The following is a 22358-nucleotide window of genomic DNA, read 5'->3' on the forward strand; positions in this document are numbered from 1 at the left end:
AAGTAAAATAAATTTCACCAGGATGATCCACTCAGTATCAATACTGCTTTCTAAGGAGTCCTGCAGGTCCTAAGTCCTGAGCTGAAGTCTAATCAGTGAGAAGGAGTAAAAACACCTGTGTGGGTGTGCCAGGCTTTTAATAATGTGGCTGATGGAGGTGGAGATATTTTGGACTGTTTGTTAAACTGCTAGGTAGTACTTGACAATGCATCTTTTGTCATTATGTCAGAGTAAAAAGTACTAAATCCCCTCTTAAATGCAGGGAGATTAAGAGTAAAGTAGGATAAAGTAATAGACAAATTTGTACTTGAATATATCACAGCATTTACCTTCAATGCTGTATCCAGGGCTCTAAAAGTTTAACTGCTAACTCGTAGCTAGTGATGGTAGGTTGATGTTGATGGTGAAGTAATTAAGTGTTGCAGTGGAATTCAACTACACCACACAGTCTTTATCAGCAAAATCAATGGAGCTGTAGATGCTAAAACTTTTAGGAACTTCTCATCCATATTGGCTTAAAACCTGAGCAGGACTGTCCATTTGGTCAGAAATCCACCTCCCGCACGTAATTTGCAAACCTCACGGAGCTAAAAGCACAAAGTCTCCAAACTGCTTACAGTAAGGCTGTGCAATCATTCATAAAAGCAATTACAGGGCTTGACGCTAACTTTTTTCCCAAGGCGCACATGTGCTCCTAAGTTGAAAAAGTAAGGAGCGCACAAAGAACTTTAGGGGCACAATCTAAATTGATCAAATAATGTGTTTTCCGTAATAAACGTGATGCAAATAGACATTTACAAGCAAAATTATTTAATGAATTTGTATACAAAATGTACAGAAAGGTAAAATCATCAAGTTTTGAAAAAGTATTACAATTTAATTTTGTCTTTAATGTTATTATCTTATATATATTATCTTTGCAATATGATTATCTTATATAATGTTATTACTATCCTCAAACATTCTCCAGGTCCTCTGAAACTCTGCAGGACTTATTTCCACCCTGCCCAGCAGCGGTACCGTGGCGAACGGTCCCTAACTGCGGGGAGAACGGAGCAGGCCTTCCCGGAGGTCCACCGCTTTTCCCGGTCCGTCTCCTCCACACTTTGACTTATTTCCACACTGCTGACAGTGGGACTTACGGCCGGGCTCCACCGGCTGCAAACGTAAGCGTCACGTCAGCGTAGCATCGCGGCGTATTCATTGGGGCTCCACTGACTGCGTACGGAAGCGACACGTAGAGAAGCCAGCGGGGTTGTTTACCGCCGAGCTGAGAGGCTGCATGTAGGCTGAAAGAAATGTTAAAGCATTTTCCACCTAAGTTATTACATATATTTGAGTTATCTACAAGTTTACTGTACTGTTTGTTATCTACTCACTTTCAAATGTCCGCCACGGACATTTACACAATGTCACACAGGGTTCAGTGCTAAGGTTTTTTTTCACTTGCCCGGTCAGGCAAGTTGGTCAGAGATCTACTTGCCTGAAGTCAGTTTTTACTTGCCCTGTAAAAATTGTTTAAGCGGCTATCAAATAACAAAGACCACAGTTATTTGTATGTTATGTAATCTTTATTCACACTGTATTTATAACATTTTAAACAACATATGTCATGTATTGTAGCTTAATTCCTACACAAAATGACAGTGTCAGGGCTTAAAGTGAAAAATTTGTCAATCGTTCTCTGTCTATAATTTTGCGCCCTACTTGAGCCATGCCCACCTCTATTTATTTTTCACCCCTCTCTCCAGTTCTGCTGTATTAACACCGGGTTTAATATATTTTGCTTCCATCTCTCTGCCCTGCTCTTCTCTACTTCAACGCTACTTAGCTCTCTCTCTACTCTACCAGTAGACTACCACATCCACCTGTTGCACAAAATGCACACAGCAGTGTTTCCCCTAGGATGGAGTTGTAGCAGCGGAGGTGAAGCACACGCATGAAAAATAATTTTCACATGCGTGAAACTTTTTTGTATGCTTACAAAGCACAGCCTGCTGGGATGTTTCTATGTATCTACTGGCACCATAAGGGCTCTTTAGGACTAAGTACATACAGTACATGTGTGCACAGTAATGAGCAGGTGAAATGTCTGTCTAGCTTACATATGAGGTGTCTCAAGATTTAGGAACATACAATTGTATTGAATATAATAACAGTAAAAAGTCACTTGACATGTTGCTGTTTTGTGCTATGACCTATTTAAGTGTTGGAAGTTGTTATTTATGTGACAACACCTGAACGCAACACAAGCTCAGCATGAGTGCCGTGCTACGCTGCTCGTCTGTGCGTAACAGCAGTCTGTTGATGGTTATTTAGGTTACACACTGTCCATAACAATAACTTTGTCAGCTGACAAACTGCACCGGGCTCGGGGTCAGGTTTGGTCAGGAAAATGTGGCCCGCTCTAGCGTGCTCACCTATGTGTGTGGCGCAACTCCACCGTGCGCGATACAGAGAGCAGAGGAGAATTGGTAACCCGTGACCATGTAGAGACAGAAATGACACGATGACATAACACCATAAATAGTATATTGTTATGTTATTATATGAAGCGTCCGTCGCGCAAAATAATATCAATGGGGGCTGTGGGCAGGACATTGTTACGTGTGCCTGTCACTTCCGGCAGAGAGACCGCTGCATCAGAGCCGAAGGAGCACGTTTTAAAATACATTTATTTTATCAATTAGTTATTAACTTTTATTATTTTTAGCAACTTGCCCGATCGGGCAAGTGAGTTGTTAGTTTACATGCCCGACCTTGAGTTTTACTTGCCCCAGGCAATCCTTATTGTTGAGCCCTGCACGGATAAACATGGGTAAATGCATGAAAAAAAATCATAACATATCACCTCTGATAATGGTTTATTCATTTAAAAACACATTGTGCTCGTTTAGCACACTATTTCATGTAGTTTTTATCTGCTGGAGGGTCAAGTAGGGGAGCGTAGTGTGACAAAAATAGAAGAGCCGCGTAAAATAGAGAGTTGTCGCGCGACAGACTGGTGGGGGCGAGCTGCCACAGGACTCGCGCTGCAGACGTGTCGTGCCGCTGACGTGCCCGGTGGACCCCGGCCGTTATATTCCTTGTGCCGACAGTGGCTTGGAAAACCGCCCATAACACCAGGGCCTGCCCTGCCTGCAAAGCGCAGCGCACCGAAATTCTCCCGCGAGCCAGAGCACTTCCGTTCACATCAGACGCGCATTTCTCCATGCTGGTCGACAAGCGGTTCTGCTCCCAGCTGTTGTATCCGTCACATTTGGGGCTGTTTTTCCATCATGGGTAACTATCCAGCTTGAAACATTTGCTCGCGGCTCGCGCAGAAAATAGACCAGAAGCCGAAATGATCACTGCAGGGCTGGCGACGGAGCTGCGCAGTGCAGCCGGTGTGGATGACACAATCGGTTAACATGGGCGCCGAAAGGAAACTGGCTTCACTTCTCGGCGCTTCGAAGCTATTCGCGGCGCTTCCGCGGGCGGTGTGGCTCTTAACCGTGTCACACGGGGAAGAGGGAAGGCGGCTGGAGTTCCTCCAACATTTGCGGTTAGATTATCATATTTTTTTATTGACAAAAATATAGGCTGCTTCGGCTGATTTTTTTATGCGCACATGTGCCCCTAAATATTTTTTACAGTTCGCACACACCTATTTTTAGTCGCAAATGCGAGTGAAACGCTCACACTGTCGAGCCCTGAATTAGATTGTGTTTGTTAAAGAGACGTCACAATTTCTAAGAATATTCCTCACATTTCAGACTCACCACCACTCATCACTTTATGAGTTATAGGAGATGAGGGTTTTGGCTCATTTACAATGGTTTCCCAGCAGCAGTTCACAGTTGGATGGTTGAATGACCAGGCATGTATAGAGATCTTTATCACTGCACAGTCCTACTTCTGAATATTTGCTTTTATACAAACGAAGAAAGTATTGTCAGCACCACATCTCAACACTGAAATTATTTGCCTTTATTAAGTGTATCCTAACCTCAAATGTAAAAACTGTCTGTGTAATCCTGTTTGCTGACTGCAAAGTGATGCATTGTAATGAAGAACTGTTTCCTTTAGAGGAGCTCTTTGCGCAACTCAAACCTGTTTGAACAATGCAGCTCTGTCAAAAGCATAGAAAGAACAGGTGTCGGTGAAAGGCTTTCAAAGAAAAGCCTGTTATTAGAAAAACTGTGGTAACCCACAACAACAAAGTACTTTACGACTACTGTATATCTAATCTTTCCCCTCTAATCTTGCTTTTAATTCACCATGTAAGTCACTAAATGGCCAGTCTTCTGATAGCAACCCGCTAAATCCTAAAGTTTCTTTTTCTTTTTCAGTTCCAGGACATATTTTCTATTCTTCTACTTCCAATGCAGGAGCTGTGGGTTTGATATGGCTAGCCACACACTGTGAATGGACTAATTGTGAAATACAGAGAGGGTGTGCACAAACTGCGTCAAGGCTTCTCAGCAGCCAAGTGTTTGTGGACACACCAAATCAAACCATGAGTGATGACAACCTCCTTCCATTGGACAATTCAACATAAAATTGTGTATGAATGTGTGTATTTGTGTGTTCTTGTGCATAAATGTGTGTGTGTGTGTGTGTGTGTGTGTGTGTGTGTGTGTGTGTGTTTCATTAATACATGCAGCATGAGTGCAATCGTTTGTGAGGAGTGCTTACACACACAAATTTGCAGTTTATGACGTGGTGCAGAGTTTAATTGCCTTGTAATTAAAAGTGAATGTACTGTAATATTTTACTCACATAATAAGTAATAATTACAGATTTCTATGAGGAGAAAATGTCTGTTTGCTTTTGGCTTCACCCACTTCCAGTCAATCAACAAAATTTGCATGGCAGTTTTGTCGACAAGCGTCTGACCTTTTCCTTGGCTCCAGAACCAAATTCTCATGGTTCAAAGACAATGAGCTAAAAGAAGCAACAGACTGGATGTTGAATACAAAGCCACAATTGGCACACTGTGATCTGGAAATGAGTAATGCTTGTGCAGGTGTCTGTACTGTAAACAGGCGTCAGTGACCCACCTGAGTTGTTTAAGCAAAGTCAATAAACATGATTAACTAAGCTTTGTTGAGTGAGTAGGTGTCATACTGTCAGAATATGAGTATGAAGTGAGTTATCACTTTTGACTTTGGATATGACAGCTCTTCCAACTGTTTTTAGGGATAATTAAACATATCTTCCAACCCATATGACAACATAAGCCATTTGTTCCTCCCCTGTTATACTACCTACAGGTGTGTTTCCTAAATTAGCACTTCTCCATGTTAGATTAGGTTCAGGAAAAGAATCATGGTTTAGGTCAAAATAAGTTTGTTTCATAACTGACGTTGAGTATGTACTGTGACGTTAATAATATGCATCATTAAAAATAACTCAACATTGACTTGTGTTTTACATGAGACACGAACAGTAGTGTTCTGTGTTTGTTTTACCCATCCATCCATCCATCCATCCAAACCACCTCTCTACCATGTCATAATATTTATTATTGTTTATTATATCATATTATTAGAGTATAAAATTATCCAGGACTTATTCATCTTAAGCCCATACAGCAAGCGCACTAGAGGCTTTGAGTAGGCCCAAAAAACTCAGGCCTGACCCCTCATTACCTGCACAGCCTCTGTCCAAGCCCGACCCAAGCCCAAACCACGGTATCAGGCCCACCACACCAGACAGGACTCCAGGTGCAGGCTGTGCAAAGATGCTCCTGAGACAGTTCAGCACATAATAGCAGGGTATAAGATGCAGGCAGAAAAGCGTACATGAAACACCATAACCAAGTGACTGGCAAAGTGTACAGGAACATCTGCACTAAGTATGGGCTGGAAGTTGCAAGGTCAGAATGGAAGACACACATCCTGAGGTGGTTGAGAATGACCAAGCATAGATCCTGTGGGACTTCCAGAGCCAGTCTGACAAAGTGGCGATGGCTAACCAACCGGGCATAGTGTTGAAAATACCAAGGGCTGAGAGAGGAGCTACAAAAGATGTAGGGAGTAATGGCAACAGCAGCACCAGTGGTAATCTGGGCTGTGACCCTCAAGTTGGGAGAGTGGCTCCAGCAGATTCCAGGTACTGAACTGAACCAGGTACAGGGCTGAACTGTTCATCCGTCTTCGTCTGGGTCTTGCACGCAGGTTCGCTGCATCTCCATCTTCGAGTGCACACGGCGATCCCTTGCAATGCTGTGCACAGATGATGATCAGTTATATTTAAAAAATAAATGAATAAGGAACCTGACTTGATTCAACCCTTGGGGAATATTGAGAAATTACAACCTTGCCCAAAGCCAGCAGGTTGGGTTAGGCCCAATCAGGACTGAGCGGAGAATCAAAGCTTTCAGCTGAGCAGCTCACTTCCGGTTTAGCCCTCTACTAACTTGAACAGAGGAAAAAATAATTTAATCGTGCAGCTCTTCCAGATGTTGACGCTCAAACAAAAGAAAAAAAAAAAACATTGATTCACAGTTATCTCTTTTACAATGTAAGTATATCGGGAAAAATTCTTTTTGGGCCCCATGGCATCACGTGACGGACACATAAGTTGTAGTTACATGATTTTGCAACTATGTCCCATTGACCTCACACAGTTCCTGTGCCAAAAACAGTTTGATACGCCTATGGTTCACTCACATGAATTTCAATGATTAAACCATGACCCCAGCTATTTCCGTGCTTGTACTAGGAAGTGAACCCCCCCAAAAAATGTATCCACTGTTTCACTGATATCTCTTTCACAATGTTAGTGTATGGAGAAAAGTCTTTTTGGGCCCCATGGCATCGCCTGGCAGACTTGTGAGTTGCAACCACACAGCCTGGCCACAATGTCAAATTGGCTTCACAGCCTGGTGCTGTTCCTGGGGACTTGCTCCCTTTGCAGACTTTGTTGCTCTTTATACTACTTTACCCGACTTCTCCTTTTTTCCCCGTCGTATTTACTAGAAGTTGCTGCCTAAACGTAAATATGGATCATAATACGCAGCTTGTACAAACAACCTATGGAGTCATTTTTGGTGAGGACAGGCGAAGATAACTGAGAAGAAAACCAGATCTTAGTTGATCCAGAATCATCACTTTACCTGCACGTGGCATCTTGTCTTGTTTCAGGATTAAATACCTGCTGTTGATAGATTACATTAATGAATACAAGTAGGCCCAATTACATTTCAGTGGTACATTATGAGTAATTGAGCCCTATTAATGCCTTCCTCTTGAAAACAGACAGAGGTTTATTGACAGCAATGCATTCAACCGTAGCGTTACCCCTCTCAAGGACAATTTGAGATCGCGCTATGATCTATTTCCTGATGATCCACTTCAACAGCCGGGCAGCTTGCCAAGGCATTATGCTGCCTGTAAATCAGTTAACACTGCAGAGACAGGCCTGATCCTGCACATGTACAAAAACACAACAGAAGTGTGGTCAAAACATAGTATGGAGTATTATGTCATAGAAGGGACAGACATCACACACAGAGGTGGAAGTGTGTAAAATCCTCGAGATGGGTTTTAACCTTTGTACGGATGAAGCTTTTAAGACTGTAATATTTGCACTGTTCCCACTTTGTATTACAACAGCTGCAGAGCAGTTTCCCTCAGGATAAGTTTTATCTTATCTTATCGTATCTTGAGCTTTTTCTGATAAACTGATTAAATACATGTCCCAATAGTTGCGAACAAGAGTGAGCTAGAATTTGAGTGTAGATCAGAGATACTGATATTTGTCAGCCGTGGGCATGTTCACAAGCTGAATTATAGCTGCTGCGCAGCAATGGTCGGGGCCGGGCAATTTTAGGCAAAATTAGGCAATTCTGAGCAACACACACACACTAAAACAAAGCATATCACAACATAGAAGTTACATCATATAATTATGGCATGCCCTTCAAATTGTGGATGAGTGGCTGAAGTGATCAGACTCATAATATACAAAGGAAAGAAAAAACTCAAGAACAAGAAAGTAAGAATAACATTAACTACTAGCAATTATGAACAAACTGGCCTGATCTAGCTTAAAGCTAAACATTATCCATGGTGACAAAGATGAAAACAGTTTTTAAAATGCAAAAGTAGCTATTGGATAGACTCTGCATATTAACTGATAGCTAAGCCAAATAAACAGAGAAAAGAGACAAGGGATAACAGGGAAAAGTGTTGATAAAGAGTATTTGTCTCTCTGCGAAACTGCCTGGATCATAATTATTTTAACCTTAGTAGTCTCTAATCCACATAACATGATGCCTGAACATAGGACTTTCACATTAGAATGTCCGTTCTGCCTTAGCTGAGGCTTGAACTCACAATCTTCAACACCAAGAACCACCCTCTATCTCACTGAGCTGACTGGCAAATGGAAATGTCACATGTAGCTTCACAAATTGACTAAGCCAGTCACCTGTGTGCAAGACAGCAGCTGTTAGTGTGTAAAGGCAGATTTCAAACAGCTGTCAAAAATTCAGTTATTAAGACAAAAATCCAAAAATACACAAATTGCATCTAGACAGCATGGAGATGTTGGTAATTTGTTTTTAACAATGATTTATTGGCTCCATAAGTGAAAAACTGATGTTTAAAAATGCCATTTTTGCACTGACTCCAATTCAAAATGTTGTAAAAAATTCAGTTTTTGAGATAAAATTCTGATATTTTCCAAACATCATCTACCATGACTCCAAAATGTTGTCATTTTTTTAATGAACATTGAAAATGTATTTAGCAAGAATTTGCAAGTATATGTTTACAATACTGTTTACAGTCAAACATTTTGATGCACTGTAGGCTCAATTTTCGATAAATCAAAAATCTGTGTGGATTGTTTGTGTAGGACAGTCTGAAGATGCTCTGTAGCAAGTTTGGTGTCAACTGAGCAAAAATTGTGGGAGGAGATAGGTTTAATAGTTTTTTTACAGTTTTTGAAAAAAACAGAGTGATGGATTTCATAATTTGCAATAGGTTTAAATGTACAAAAGTTTCTTCAGTATTGGGGCTACATTTTGGTGAAATTTCAAACCTGTAGCACATATGGTTGATTTGTTGTGAATTTTCAAAATTTTGAACTTCAGAGGCTTGCTGTAGCACCACCATCAGGACTATTGGCCTGTTTTTGCAGCTGACGCAATCTGGCATGGGACTGGACCTTTGTGCAAAGTTTGGTGATTTTTCGCGCATGGAAAGTATGATTTCCTCGGAAGAAGAAGAAGAAGAAGAAGAAGAAGAAGAAGAAGAACATGCAGGATAACAGTAGGGTCCTGGCAGCTTAGGCTGCCCAGCCCCTAATAATCATCAGGTGAACCAAAAGTGGAGCTGCACAGTTTTTTGTTCTAACAGGTCGCTGGCTTAATTTACTGGGCCGACTACCGGCGACTTTTAAGGTGGAATGTTAACTTGTCATGTTACTCAATGCATGAGCTGATGACATGAATCCATCAACACACCTTAAATGTCACCGACAACTTTGATCATTACTTTAGTTTTTATATGACATACACTTTTATTAATGAGTGGATCTTCAAGAGTTAATATATGTCGACCAGGTTCTGTGAACTGCATGTATTCTAAACCTCACTCTGAGAAAAAAAAAAAAAGCATTGCAGAGCTTCAGGCTACAGCAACCCTAAACCCCTGAGCTTGCCTGAGAAGGACTAAATGCATATACCTGCTATTTTTAATTATACCATGGTCTGGGTGAATACTCTTTTCTGATTGGTTGGCAGATATGCGTTAAAACCCTTTAATGCACACATAGTTCGGCTAAACTTTATGACTGTCTAAATTCATCCGCTAACCAGCCTGTAACCATAGCAACATTAAATGAGCGCAGCTGTCAAACTGTCAACTGCTGAGAGGAAAAAAAACACCGCAGCTGTCAAACAACTTCCGAGGGAAAAAACAAACAGAAATGGCTGATTTTAACATTTCTTTTGACTTATTTGGAGAGTACAAGGATTTTGAGGAATGGGATGCCGCAGAAAATAAAGAAATGGAGAAGGAAAGAAAAAAATCAAGCGAAAAACGGCACAAGGAACTGACACCTGAAGAGCTTCAAATGATAGAGGAGGAGAAAGATAATTTTGACCTAAATCAAGCTTAATTTTAATTTTTAATAGGCTACTTTTGGCTCTGTTAAAGCGATTGAGCCTCATCCCGTCCTACTGTGACTACTGTAACTGGCGTGGTTGTAAAAGGGACTAGTTTATTCCTTGTCATGACAATGGTAAGCTCTTGCTTCAAAAACTTTCAATTTTGAGTACAAAACTTTCACCAAAAGTTGTCAAATCCTTTAATTCCTATATTCTTGGCAAATGACCATGGTATAAGCGGGTTAATCCACTAGTAGGTGTGTTCCAAACGGTTTTAATACACTTCGCGGAGGCAACTCGCCCCCACGTCGTGCATTAAAACCGTTTGGAACACACCTACTAGTGGATTAACCCTTACATATCCCATAGAGAGAACAATTGCAGCCTGTTCTATTTTGTTCTGAAGATGTCTGTGTGTAGCCTTGTTCTGTGGACGATAGATGAGGTGTAGACTTCCATCTGTGTCACCGGTAATGAGGAAATACAGTGAGTGTTGGATGGAGCAGTGAGTGACAACAACCCCGCCCACATTTGAGAGTACTGTTTGCAGTGGAAACGCTAGGGTCTAGGTACCATGTGTGAGGGGTTACTTTTAGTTCCAAAGGTACCATACGGAAAGTGTTTGGCAGAAACGAGGCTTTACAGAACAATAAGTAATTTTCCTAAAAATAAAGAAAAAAAATTCTGAAGAAAGAACATTAAGAAAGATACAGAAAGATGAAATTAAGACATATTACTGGATTTCTTATTTAAATATTTCAATTTTAGTAGAAATGTATGTAGTAACAGATATATTAGAGTTTGCAGACAGAGCACTAGCACAACACCTGTTAATGTGTGCTCGCCCTCTCATAATTTAAGATCCAAACATGAAGTCGGTAAAACGCTAAAAGAAAAAAAAAAGCGGTTTCAGGTTTGTTTGTTTTTAATGTTTTTCTGACCCTGTGTGTTACTAACCATAGTGACCGACATGAGAACACAAATGGTACCATCTAGAGCTAGTGTTTGGTTTGCCAGTTTGGGGCTACTGTACAAACACGGCAGTGCTCCCTATGTACATAAACAGATCATTCTAAGGTCACAAAAACACAGCAATTCTTATTTTCAGGTGATTATACACTAAAGAAAACATACCTACTATATTTTTGCCATTACATCCCCCTAAATCCTACACACTGGACCTTTAACAGAACACTAATGATGGTAGCTGCTTTATTGACATTGATAAGAAAAGTGATTAGCCCTAAAAACTAAGGCTGTCAAATGAACGCAATAATTTCGATTAATTAATCACAGAAAAAATAACGCGTTTTAAAAAAATGATGCAGATTAATAACGTTCTGTGGTGCCCTTTGATGTGGTGCATCAGTGAAAGCCACAGTGGCTTTGTAACATGATGGAGGCAGGAGAGATTGTGGTGATGATGATGGTGCTGCTTGGTCCGGTGAGTGGAACATTTACGTTAAAAAAACACCCAGATGGAACTGTTCATAGGAGCGTGTCTCTTGCAGTAGGGGATTTTCATACCATCGGAGTACTGCAAGCCTGAAATATCAGCTCAACACAAAGCATTTAGCAGTAAACCCTGAGGTCCGAGCTAGCACAGCCTCTGATGCTAGCGCTAGCAGCCAGCCTCGTCAAGGCCACACTCGACCAGACGTTCAGATGCAAACTGAGTCTACCTGTGACCGACTAACTAACTCCCTTGCAAAATGGATTGCAATGGACTGCAGACCAGTTTCAGAGGTAGAGGACAGGGGGACAACTGTGTCCAAAATCCAGCAGTTTTACAACGACACATCTGCCAAAACTCATTTGGAAGTGAATTTTTTAAATACTTTCACAGCTAAAATTGATGTATACAATTAATTTAGTTGAACTAATCACAGAGCATGTAATTAGATTATTTTTTTAATCACCTGACAGCCCTTCTAAAAACAAATAGTCCCTAAAATATCAGTTATTAGTCTTCTGACATTTACATGCACTCAAGACAGAACCAAACAATGAAGAAGTAAGTGCTGAAGCTGGAGGGATGCAACTTAATCTTCACTCTTAAATCAGTTTTAAATCGTAAAGTTTTAGCGCAAATGCATGTGTCCGGGAAGTACTGAGCATACAACTGAATAAATGAGACTTGGAAAATACTGCAGGAGTTGTGTGAGAGTTTGTAAACCGATGTTTTGTTATAGTTTTGCTGCTGTTAAATGCAGATCCTTCTTACTTCAATTCATCAAGAATTTTGTTTTTCAGTTTTTGGATTCTCTGGTGGAGGCATGTGAGAAAAACATTTTCTTCATGAATTCAGTGTAACACTGAATGAGTAATGTATACAAATGGTCATCTGAGGAGGTTAAAGTATTCCTTTAATCATTTATACAGTTTCACATTGCCTGATCGCTTTATATTTTTCACTGCAGAACAACAGAAGAAACAACTTGACAAATGCAAATCTGAACACTTTGTCATCTCACTTGTTTGAGCATGAGGAAAGTTACAGTTTTAAATCATGATTGTATCCTGTTCGTTTATCAAATTCCACTTGTTTAAACTTGTCTGTGCATTCATTTTTTTGTTTCCACGGAGAGTAATCAAATTTTTTCCAGATGCATCTTTGCATGTCACCAGGCAAATGACTGTGTCAGCAAAAGATTTATTTCAACTGAAGAAGTTAGCGTCATGCTGTTGAATGCAGGAATAGGCACGTCCAAAAAACACGAACAGCTCTATTGTGTTGCCAGATGGTTAATCACTACGCCACAAGCACTGATGACAGATACCACTGCTGCCCTTCTGACCAACCTCCTAATTAACCTGGAGATTTCACTACTGATAGCATCCTGCATGAAACTGATGACACACAGGGTGAGAACCGTCTTACTGAGGGAAGTTACTGAAATCAAGAATCACTGGAGTCAAAGATAGAGATTTTATCAACAGAAGAGAATCCCAAAACACACAAGACCACTTCAGAGAATAACTTCAACGTTGTCTAAGCTCACATCACGCAAGATTTAATGCAACTGTATTCACCAGCACGAGATGAAGGTGACACTTCCTGCCTCAGGGTAAAAAGTTGTATATTAAGGTTTTAACTGTCTCTGCAGGGGGATCATGTCCCCGTGAGAGACAGACAAGTTAATCCCTTTTTGAATATATTACTGCTGATTATTTTCCTCCTGAATGGGAACGGAAACTGGAAAGACAAGTTTGAAAAAGCTTCACGCCTTTTTATGGGATGTTCCAGGCAAAGGAAAACAGAACACGTCTTTGATGTCTTATGGATACAATCCAAAAAAAAACTTGAAACCTTAAATGTGTACACCTCTCTTAAGTAGTTACTAAGTAGGCTACTACAAGAGGAGCAGAGACAACCTTCCTCACTGACCTTGTAAATGTATTGATTATAAACACAATGGCAAAGCCAACCTGGAGTGCTTTGTGTTCACGCTCAGACCACCTTCTGAGGAGTACGAGTCTGAGTACAGTTTGTCTCAGTGAGGTCTGAGTTCTTTTGGAGCATTTACATACCTGCAAGAAATGCTGTTTAATTGTTCTGAGTTAGTTTGGGGGGCTGAAAGAGACCAAGTGTAAAAGATGTCATTAATCTCTGTGCCCCTGGTAGTCAAGACAAGTTCCTTTCACATTGATAACAAATAAACAGATATCTGCATGAGACAATGGGACAAGATTTTGGTATTGGAAGTGTTGTGGTTTTCTCTTTGCAGTTTGAGTAATATTGACCAGTCATGTTTCAATGACGTAAACAGTGTGGAGAGGTGGAGCGCATTGGCCAAAATGCAGTCTCAGGACCCAGTGGCTATTTTCTGACAACAATTTAGCTCTATCTTATCTTACTAAATAATGACGAAAACTCTGTCTGTGTCTCTGTTCCATGTTTTTCTCCTCACTGACTTGGTCAGTCCATGTGAAATTTGGCACAGTGGTAGAGGGTCATGGGAGGATGCAAATGAAGCAATATTACATCAGTTGGCCAAAGGGGGGCGCTATAGCAACTGATTGAAATTGCAAACTTTGAATGGGCATATCTCATGCCCCGTATGTTGTAGATACATGAAACTTTGCACAGAGATGCCTCTCCTCATGAGGAACAAATTTGCCTCAAAAACCCATAACTTCCGGTTATATAGATTTTCCGCCATTTTGAATTTTTTGAAAAACACTTAAAATCGATCTCTTCCTAGGAAGTTTGACCGATCTGCATGAAACTCAGTGAACATAATCTAGGGACCAATATCTAAAGTTCCCTCTTGGCAAGTTGGAAAACTTACTAAAACTGAGCTTCTATAAGGCAATGAATATTGTGGAGGGCGTGGCTCATCACATCAAGGTGTATAACATCTCAAGGGTTTCACCGATCACCACGCAACTTTGTAGGCATATGACCACACATAATCTGAGGGGAACCCTCCATTATTGACCCAATCAAACAAAATGGGGGCGCTAGAGAGCTAATTTCTTATCTAGGCCTAACCGCCATATCGATTTTTACAAAACTTGGTCGATATGTAGAACAGGACGCCTCAAGATGACTGGAGAAATTTGACTCTAATTGGCAACTGGGTGGCGCTATAACAACAGAAAAATGCTTAAAATGACTAAAATGTGACCGATCACTGTGGCTCCCCCTGTGGCCCAATGATTGGGGTTTTTTTTTTCTAATTTTTGGTATGACTAAGTCATGGTATGGTATGCTGTACATAATCATGGAAACTGTCAGTGTGTCATTCTGTCAGTCAGTCATTCTGTCTGTCCCACGTTTACTCACTGATGTGGCACACAGGCATTGAGGATTGGCATAGGTAGAAGGTGACAAAGCTACCAATGGGTATGGACTAGTATTAGCTAATTTTGTGATTTTTCTGCTTTCATATGCACATATCTGTTTAAAGAGATTAGCCGAAATGAGCGGTGCATGGGAGTTTAAGAGGATATCCATCAGCTACACTGCATCAAACCGAAATACTGTAGCTGTCAGTCATGACCTCAATCCACCTTTTTTTTGAAATCATCATCATTACTAGTTATAACCAAACCAATGAGAAACAAACACTTGAGCATACATTAGCGTGATAAGAACAACCTTAAATGGCAGAAACCATCTTTGTGAAAAATGTATTTGACATGTACTTGGAGTTTTTAGTTTGGCCTGTCCGCTAACATGGAGGGGGCAGGGTTAATCATTTGTACCGCAGCCAACCACCAGGGGGTGATAAAGATTTTTTGGCCTCACTTTTGTGGAGCTGTAATGTCATCCATCTTTAATTATATAGTCCGTGGTTTATTAGCCAAAGACCAACCAATGAATATTTGTGAAACATCTATTCATTTTGAGTTTCAAGCCGCCTGTAGGAGCCAGTGAAATCCAGATCACTGTGGCTCCCCCTGTGGCCCAATGTTTGGGTTTTTTTTCTAATTTTTGGTATGACTAAGTCATGGTATGGTATGCTGTACATAATCACGGAAACTGTCAGTGTGTCATTCTGTCAGTCAGTCATTCTGTCTGTCCCACGTTTACTCACTGATGTGGTCAATCTATGTGAAACTGCATATAGGCATTGAGGATTGGCATAGGTAGAAGGTGACAAAGCTACCAATGGGTATGGACTAGTATTAGCTAATTTTGTGATTTTTCTGCTTTCATATGCACATATCTGTTTAAAGAGATTAGCCGAAATGAGCGGTGCATGGGAGTTTAAGAGGATATCCATCAGCTACACTGCATCAAACCAAAATACTGGCCCTTGCTCCTAGAGGCTTATCGTCATCAGACTAAAAGCTGATGGGTTTCAAGCAGAGTCCGAAATTAACTTTTTTACTCATAAGCCGAGGGGACTGGTAAATGAAAAAGTCTATCAGCCAAACATATATTTTACCAGCCCAAAAAGTAAACTGCCATTTTTAGTCACAAATACACTTGTTTCAGTACATTCTGCTGAGTAAATAAGGTGGCAGAAGATCAGCAGAGCAGCATGTCTGTAACTCGCACCAAAACGTGGTAGAGACTCTCAGCAGACTCTCGCTAGTGACGTCATTTGGAGCCAGAGTGTACACAGCAGCATTCTCCACCAGTATTGAGTTCTCGCTCATACCGGTGTCTGACCAATCTCGAGCAGCACCATTGATAGCGAGCATACTGTTTGGCACATGTAGCTGTCAGTCATGACCTCAATCCACCTTTTTTTTTTAAATCATCATCATTACTAGTTAAACAAACACTTGAACATACATTAGCATGATAAGAACAACCTTAAATGGCAGAAACCATCTTTGTGAAAAATGTATTTGACATGTACTTGGAGTTTTTAGTTTGGCCTGTCCGCTAACATGGAGGGGGCAGGGTTAATCATTTGTACCGCAGCCAACCACCAGGGGGTGATAGAGATGTTTTGGCCTCACTTTTGGGGAGCTGTCATGTCGTTCATCTTTAATTATATAGTCCGTGGTTTATTAGAGGTTTTTCACAGGAAAAAAGCTGCCTGCTGCGGCTGAAAATGTCAGTGAACCAAAACAATATTTTTTTTTTAAATAAAAACATTTTTTGAGTTCAACTTTAAATACAGTGTCTTGTTTGAAGTGCCTTAGTTCAGTATTTCTCCCATGTGCAACTTTATAGTTATACTTTCCTAAATTTAAGATGGATCTGCGTTTCAATCCACCACGGTTAACCAACAGCTGTAGTGAATATTTACTTTTGGAGATAAAGATTTTCTAGACTAAATCTCATAATGTGTTGCTTTACTGTAAAGAGCTAAATATTGCTACTGAGGAGCATATAAAACAGCAAAACCTGCCACCTGGACCAGTTAAAACATTAAAATACTGTTAATGATTTAAGATTACTCTGACAGAGGCCAGGTTTTTATACTTTATGCTTCTACTTTATACCTGTTTTGATAATAATTCTGCACATTTTTTATTGAGAAATTTTGAAAAACTATTTTCGCTTGTAACAGTATTTTTTATTTGCAGTATCTCGTCTCTAATCTGAGTAAATGATCTTCTACCGTCCTTGTTGCTCAGAGCCATCTCTTCACAAAAAGATTGGCTCATGTTCGTCATCGTTTATGATGCCCATGGCACTCCCCACCCAGACAAATAACACCTCTAATCTAATCGCATTGATACTTTTGAGGCAGAAGAAACTCTATCAACCAGATGGCATATTAAAACAGACGTCTGTTTCCTGTCTCCAACACCGACTGCACCACTTCACCCATCAGACTCACGGCACAGTTTCTGCATGATACTGAATGGGCCAATGTGAGAGTCATCTTTCAATATTTGAGCTTAAATTTTGAGGAAGTAAAATCTAGTATCACTGCTGTGTAGTCATGCATGTATTTGGGAAGTGATGTTTGCTGTGTATTGCTGGGGGCAAGAGAGTATGGAGAGGTTAATTTGGCAGATAAGGATCAGAGAAAGAGATTTTTAAATTAAACATTTCAGTTTGCCACAAGCATTTCCCCCAGTGTTTCACTGCAATCAGTGCTTCATTAAACATCTTATATACTGTTAGTTTGAATTTTAAGCACAATTGGATAAAAAAAAACATGTCTTTATATTCAGATGTAGTTGTTTTTTTTTTTTTTTACCAATACATGCATTCATTTTCTCTGCATATTTAACTCACTGAGGTTACTACAAAGCACTACAGTGCCTCTTCACATTAATGACAAACAAAGGACCTGTAGTGCAATATATAGTATTTCATAGTTTGCTTTCCACCGTCCATCTTTGACACCTGTGCTCCATTCCTTCACGTTCATGCTCTGGAAGCCTCGAGCTAAAGGTCTGTTTGACTTGACAGGAATGATGGGCAGTTATCCATCATTACCAAAACAAACCTATTGACTCAAGTGCTAGGAGAGATCACAGATATGATAGAAGCTTTGGAGAATCCACGCTGAAACAAAAGTCAATATTTGTCCTCAGTTACCCTGTCACACGATGTCTACACAAGCCCCATTCAAACACTCACCTCGGTGCTCTCCACCTGCATGCGCATAGACATCACACCCACCAACACACACACAGACACACACTATCTCTCGTACATCAACACACAGATACAGTATGTGTTCCTGTATGCACCCTCAGACTCATCCAATGTGACTGTGCAAGCTGCACTCAAAAGACCACGGGCATTGGTTTCATTTAAACACTGGGGGGGACACATATGAAATGTGGGGGGTTTGGGGCTCTGCTGGAAAATTTTAAGCATGTTGAATGTTCACGCACCAATTTGTGCCATTTCTACATCAGTTTATGGTGTAAATGTCTTTAATTTTGTCAAATAAAAGTCCTCTGTCATTTTCAACTTGAGTTTTTGACTTGACTTGACTTTTTTTTGTATGGGGGGGGGGACAAAAGCACTTCTAAACACTGAGGGGGACATGTACCCCCTGCACCTCCTCAGAAATCTGCACCTGTGCCAAAGACCAACCAATGAATATTTGTGAAACATCTATTCATTTTGAGTTTCAACCCGCCTGTAGGAGCCAGTGAAATCCAGAGGCTTTCTCCAGGCTACATGTACCGGATACCTGTGCATGCTTACTGGTGCATCCTTTCTTTGGAAATCCACGAATGTCGTAAGAGCTAAGTATACTATTACTAAACTAACAGAGGAATTTTAATACGTGGACACGGAGCATTACGCATCTTATTGCAAGTACTTATGTGGAACTGGTTGTGTGTGTATCCTTGTATGATATCTGATACCGTCTGGACACCTTTGAAAGGAGTTTGAATAACAGCAAAAACTGACACTTCTGTCTTTACATGATCATCAGCCACTCTACAGACTCTACTGCATATCATCAACAGCAGGTGTAAAAGGGAACATTGTTTTTAGATCTTCAATAATAAGCATATTATGGCATTATGGGTTAGCACATTTTCAGCCATGTGAGCAGTATGCCCTCCTTCATTTATTTATGTCTTCAAAAAAAAGTGAGTGCACCACCTAGGTTGTCCACACTGTCTTTTTCTTAATAATAATCTTTATAAGTGGATCAAATGTGTTTTTTTGTTTTGTTGTGTGCAGTTTTTTAGATGCATCCTTTTTCATGTTTTGCAGGCTGCTGATTTCCACAAGGGGGAGCTGTTCAGTCATCATCAGACCAATCATCTGCATGCTAACCTGGAGGCCGTTTATAACCATTTATAACATGCAAGCTGCAATTTGCAACAGTTTTTCCCTATTCATTTTGCTACTTTTAACAAAACAAACCACATACTCATATTCTGCAGGTTGTAAAAGTAAAATATAAAACTTAAAGTTGGCTACGTGCTAACAGCTATGTGAGGCTGCACTTTAAGGCACAGCTGTGCTTTGAGCTAAATGCTTACAACAGCATGCTAACATGCTGATGCTAATAGGGATGACGCTTTTCTGTAGGCAGATGCTGAAGATAGCGTTGCTCTGATTCCCTTGTCAAAAAGCCAATGGGATTCTTCAATTGGATTTTGGATTATTGCAGAAAATAAACTCTATGGCAAACATGTATGTATGATACTTAGGCCTACACGTTTTCTTCAGCAAGATAATCATCACAAATGAACACCACTACAGTCACATGATTTAACACTAAAATGAGGCTGCAATGGCACAGTCGGTGTGATGACTTTGTAGTCTCATTTAGCCACTTGTTAGCAACCGCCTTTTCTAAGACACATAAAAGCTTCAAAATTCCCAAGTGGGGTATTTATCAACATATTTCGTTACAGAACAAAACCTGAAAGTCTCTTAAGCTTGTGTTAACCACAGACTTTATTTCAGGTGTCTAACAAAAAACCCACTGACTTTGAGAGGAGGGAACCAGGATTGTTAAAATGCTAACTCATTCCAGGTTATAGGACTCATTCCTGGGGCACTCTATGTTTTCCATATTCACTCGCTTACTTTTGTGCAAGACTACAGTGTAGCATACTAGCTACACTGTACAAAAATACAAACACTTAAGTTTTTTCTCCTATAGATCAAAGAGTTTTTGATGCACACAAAAGACTTGATTCTCCCAAGTTAAAATCCGTGTTAGTGAGAACTTCCCTTTTTCCAAGATAATCTATCCTCCTGGCAGGTGTGGCAGATCAAGATGCTGATTAAACAGCAAGATTACCACACAGGTGTGCCGTGGCCTCTTCACAACTCTAAAATCTGCAGTTTGATCACACAACACAAAGCCACAGATGATGCAAGTTTTTAGGAAGTGCACCAAGAGCTGTTGCTAATGAAATAGACGTTTATTTCACTAAGTGACCATCCACACTTGAGTTTCTGTGAATTTGGCAGTACATCCAACTGCTCTCACAACCGCAGACCACAAAACCACACCAGCCCTGAACCACCACATCCAGGGTCCTAATTTTTGTTCCGTGTATTTCCCCCAGTGTTATTAGCACTAAACACAAGGTAGGCTACAAACTGAAGATGATGGGAAAGTCATTAATTTTGCAGGTATTTGGTGGTAAACCAAAGTACTGGCCAAATTTATAGTGGACCTTAAACTGTAACAAAATTGGTGGTAAAATAAATACAAATGTTTAAATTTGAATGCCCCTCCCCTGAACCTAAATAAAAAATGTAGTGCTTGAAAAATTATTTGACATGTCTCCTCCTCTTGGCACCACCTCCTCTCCTCTCCTAAGTAACAAACAGTCCCTAAGTGGCTTAGCACCAGGCATTAAAATACAAAGATAAATCCTGATTTTTTTCTGCTACACATTGTTGCCTCGGCTAATTTTTCCACAATATAATCGTTAAGTTCAATTTAGGGAAAGCATAAGCACCATATAATAATTCATTCACATTTACCAACATGGTAAAGGAGAAAAATAAATTTAAAAAAGTGCTAACTTCCTACCTTTGAGGCTCCTAAAGTCCGAATATAAGTCCAGTCCTCGATTATTTAAATTCTTTTAGTCCATAAGGGTTCAGTGCTAAAAACAAAAAGGGTTTTTTCATAAAGAATTAATCCAAGTTGTGAATATCGTTGTGTGAAGTCCATTGCTAGCTGTGTATGCTAACTCCTCTTCAAACAAACGGCCGTTATTCCGGCATTTTCCGTCTACCTGCGCCATTTTGTTGGGTATGCTTGTTTTTCTCTTCTTCTTCTTCTACTTTTGATGTTTGGCTTGTTTTTCTCCTCGTTGGCGACAAAATAAATATGTCTCCTTGGTTTTATGTTTAATTTTATTGATCCGGGACAGCTCCGAGTTTACAGCATAGGCTTCCATTTTCCAAGTCCACTGACATCTGTCGCGTATCTTCGCGGCCACCGTACTATGAACGTTCGCGGCCGTTTTCTCAAAGTTATTGCCTTATCACATTCATGACGTAATGCGCCATATTTTGGTTAATATTTGGAGTACAAAAACAATACTTATATCATTAGAAAGTTAAGAATCTCCTCTTTCCAATAGTGCCTGGACCCAGACAGGGATGGCAGGCTAACATGGGGGACACACACAGTGTAGGCTACTTTAAGTCCACCTACCTCATGTTACATTAATCACTCCATATTTTTCCCAGCACCTTCTACATTCTGCATTATTTGCACTGTTGTATTAATTTAAATTTATTTGTTTTTATCAGGGTTTCCACACATTTTTTAACATTTCAAAGCCTAACCATGACTTTTCAAGGGCTCATTATATATTTTTTTCTTACCCTACTAGCCCATAATTGTTATTTTAGCCAGTTGGCATACATGGAGAGAGAGTGAAGGAACATGTGGAGAAAATTAAGAAAACCCACAGGATGGTCAACAAATGTTGTCACACACTGACGCATATTAGAGCTAGGTTATGTTGACAGCTTCAGAAAATAAATTTGCCATGATATTGCATTATAATTTTGTGAGACAACAAAATCCCATGACTTTTCCAAAACTTTAAAGAATTTTGACTACTTTCATTCCAGGCCTGGTAAATGTCACTGTGAAATTCCATGACTTCTCCTGGTTTTCCTGAAGGGGAACCATATTTTATACATGTATATTTTTTTTAAACATATTCATATCTGTGCACAGTAGTCAAATTTTTGTTTATCCTTTAGCACTGTTGTCCTTGTTTTCAATTATATGCTTATTTTGGTATATGTACATGGAGAGCGACAAAAAACACAGAGTCCAATTCCTTGTATGTGGATACACTTCCTTGACCATTAAAGGTGATTCTGACATTTCATAGGATACATAACAACTTCAACCTACTTGTGACAATCGAGCAA

This window comes from Epinephelus lanceolatus, chromosome 1 (assembly GCF_041903045.1).
Source record: "Epinephelus lanceolatus isolate andai-2023 chromosome 1, ASM4190304v1, whole genome shotgun sequence".
NCBI lineage: Eukaryota > Metazoa > Chordata > Actinopteri > Perciformes > Serranidae > Epinephelus > Epinephelus lanceolatus.